The sequence below is a fragment of the Azolla caroliniana genome, unplaced genomic scaffold (assembly GCF_043228905.1).
Source record: "Azolla caroliniana isolate FFs.n. ecotype wild unplaced genomic scaffold, voAzoCaro1.0.p SCAF_3, whole genome shotgun sequence".
NCBI classification, from domain to species: Eukaryota; Viridiplantae; Streptophyta; class Polypodiopsida; order Salviniales; family Salviniaceae; genus Azolla; species Azolla caroliniana.
In genome coordinates, this window is record NW_028230438.1 from 9,324,487 (window position 1) to 9,328,163 (window position 3,677).

The 3,677-nt window shown below is 40.7% G+C and overlaps 1 non-coding gene across 1 annotated transcript; it reads right to left on the reverse strand.

The window, feature by feature from the left end:
• Positions 1–1,633: 1,633 nt before the first annotated feature.
• TRNAP-CGG (transfer RNA proline (anticodon CGG)) lies at positions 1,634–1,705 on the reverse strand. The gene has a single exon. It is a non-coding gene; the product is annotated as a tRNA-Pro (tRNA).
• Between the last annotated feature and the right edge of the window lie 1,972 nt (positions 1,706–3,677).

The window sequence follows — 3,677 nt, forward strand, 5'->3', positions numbered from 1 at the left end:
AACCATGCCACTAGACCAAATGCCCTTTCAATGTTAAAAATGGTAAACTAGTCTTGTTTCGATAGCTGAACTAAAAGGCATGTCATCGAGTTTAGAAAACTATGGCATTTTAAGAAGAAAACTCTAGACCTCTCACACTTTAAGAAAGAATCATGCCACTAGACTAAATGCCCTTGCATAATCGAGCTAAAAGGCTTGTCATCGAGGTTAAAACTGTGGGGAATTTTGAGAAGTGAACTGCGAACCTTTCACACTTGATGAAAGAATCATGCCACTAGGCCAAATTCCTTTGTAACCCTTTGAATTTATTTCTTTTGAGAACTAAACTGAAACGCCCTTTGATAACCCAACTCAAACGCCTCTCGTCGAGGTGAGAAAAGTAGGGCATTTTGAGAAGTGAACTCCGAACCTCTCACACTTGAAGAAAGAATCATGCCACAAGACTAAATGCCCTTCTAACCCTGTGAATTTGTTTTGTTTGATAAACGAACTAAAACACCTCTCGTCGAGGTTAGAAAAGTGGGGCATTTTGGGAAGTGAACTCCGGACACCTCACACATGAAGAAAACATCATGCCACTAGACCAAATGCCCTTCTAACCCTATGAATTTTTTTTGTTTGAGAACCGAATGCAAACGACTCTCGTCGAGGTTAGGAACCTTACGTGGGGCATTCAGAGAATTGAACTCGGGCCCTCTCGCATCCAAAGCAAGAATCATGGCACTAGACCAAATGCCCTTGTTAACCTACAACTTCATCTTGAGTTCGAACTGAAACGCTTGTTATCGAGGTTATGAACGTGGGGGCATTCCAAGAATTGAACTCGGGAACTCTCGCACGCAAAGCGAGAAACATGCCACTAGAGAAAATCCCTTGTCAACACTATAAGTATGTTCAAAATCATAAAGTAGTCACGTTTTTACAAGTTAGTGATATGGGGCTTTTAGAGAATTGAACTTGGAAGTTTAGTAAAGTGGGGCTTTCCAAGAATTGAACTTGGCACCTCTCACACCCAAACGAAGAATAAACCACTAGACCAAATGTCCTTTCAATATTATAAACTACTAAACTAATCATATTTTGATAGCCGAACTCAAATCCCTCTCGTCAAGGTTAGAAAAGTGGTGCAAATTGAGAAGTGAGCTCTGGACCCTCACACTTGAAAAAAGAATCATGCCACTAGACCAAATATTGTTTGATAACCGAACTAAAAAGCATGTCATCAATGTTAGAAAAGTGAGGCATTTTCAGAAGTGAAGTACAAAACTCTCACGCTTGAAGAAAGAATCATTTTTCTAGACCAAATGCCCTTGTAACTTTGTGAATTAGTTTTTTTTGAGAACCAAACTCAAACGCCTCTCATCGAGGTTAGAAAAGTGGGGCATTGTGGGAAGTGAACTCTGGACCCTCACACTTGGAAAAAGAATCATGCCACTAGAAAAAATGTTGTTTGATAAATGAACTAAAACACATGTCATCAAGGTTAGAAAAGTCGTGCATTTTGAGAAGTGAACTACAGATCTCTCACACTTGAAGAAAAAATCATGTTTCTAGAACAATTGCCCTTGTAACACTGTAAATTTGTTTTTTTGAGAACTGAACTAAAATGCCTCTCGTCCAGGTTAGGAACGTGGGGGCATTCCGAGAATTGAACTCAGGACCCCTCGCACCCGAAGCGAGAATCATGCCACTAGACCAAATGCCCTTTTTAACATACGATTTCACAGTTTAACAAGTGAACTTAAACTCCTGTTATGGAGGTTAACGAAGTGGGGTATTCCAAGAATTGAACTTGGGACCTCTCGCACCCTAACCGAGAATCATTCCACTTGACCAAATTCCCTTTCATCTTAAAAATAAATTAAAATAGTCATAATTGAACTAAACGGCCTGTAATCAAGTTTAGAAAATATGGGGCATTTTAAGAATTGAACTCCGGACCTCTCACACTTGAAGAAAGAAAACCGAACTAAATGGCCTACAATCAAGTTTAGAGAATATGGGACATTTTGAGCATTGAACTCCGGACCTCTCACACTCGAAGAAAGAATCATGCCACCAGATGAAATGCCCTTTCATACCTAAGCTAAAAGGCCTACCATCGAGGTTAGAAAAGTGGGGCATTTTGAGAAGTGAACTCGGGACATCTCACTCTTGAAGAAAGAATCAGGCCAACAGGCCAAATTCCTTTCATAACCGACCTCGAAGGCAGGTCATTGACGTTAGAAAAGTGGGGAATTTTGAGAAGTGAATTCTGCACCTCTCACACTTGAAGTAAGAATCATGCCACTTGAACAAATGCCCTTGTAACCCTGTGAATTTGTTTCTTTGAGAACTAAAGTCAAACACCTCCTCTCGTCAAGGTTAGGAACGTAGGGGAAGTCCGATAGTTGAACGCGGGACCCATCACACCCAAAGCAAGAATCATGCCACTAGACCAAATGCCCTTGTTAACCTACAAACTCAAACCCCTCTCATCAAAGTTAGAAAACTAGGGCACAATGAGAAGTGAACTCCGGACCTCTCAAACTCAAAGAAAGAATGATGCCACTAGAGCAAATACCCTTTGATAACCAAGGTCACAAAGGCCTGTTATTCACATTAAAAAAGTGGGGCATTTTGAGAAGTGAATTCCGGACCTCTCAAACTTCAAGAAAGAATCATACCGCTAGACCAAATGCCCTTGTAACCCTCTGAATTTATTGCTTTTGAGAACTAAAGTCAAAAGCCTCTCGTCACTTGAAGGCTTATTGGAAATGGTTTTGGTCTTTTAGGGGACCAACAAAATACACTGTCTTCAGTTGGCTTTTACTACATGCAGCACTACTAGTAGGTCAGTCTCTGAAAGGAGATGTGGCACCCGTTCTTAGACAATGTAGTTATTGTGGTGACTTGCAGGAAACTACCAAGCATGCTCTCAGGTCCTATTCAATAGCCATGGAATAAAGTTCTTTCTTTATTCCTAACAATTAATGTAGGTTGCTTATTCTCCTAGGGATCAACTGTATGGGGGGGTTCTCCATTCCAGTCTCTGATTGTATGAGGTAGATGATGCTCTAGAGGCAAAGACAGTCGTCAACAGGCATCTAATATCTGTCTCCCCTTTTCAGCAACCTCGAAAGCAAATGTGTGCAGCCCATGTATGGAAAACAATATCCACGGTTACATTATGGACCTTATGGAAGTATCGGTGTAAAAGACGATATGATTCTAGAATTCCCCTTCTCTCAGATATATTGCTAGAATTATGGGACAACTTATTGGCGGTAGTGCGTGGGCAATAGGACAATATGTCGGGCCCTTCAGAGGTTGTTCTTAAGAAAAGGAAAACATTACTGCAATTATGGAGGAAGTTGCCTCTATTCACGGTCTCCTCTCAAGGACCTATCTAGAAATATCATCATCCCTAGCCCTTCCTCCGATTATCCTTTTTGTATATAACACTCTCTAATTGTACAGTTTGTAGCCTTACGATGTTTTTTCTTAATACTAATGAAGGAAATCATTTTGGAAAAAAAGAAGAAGAAAAAAACCCCTCGTCAAGGTTAGGAATGTGGGGGCATTTTGAGAATTGAAATGGAGACCTCTCGTATCCAAAGAGAGAATCATGCCACTAGAACTAATCCCCTTGTTAACCTGCACCTTCGTTTTGAGTTCCAAGAATTGAACCTGGGACC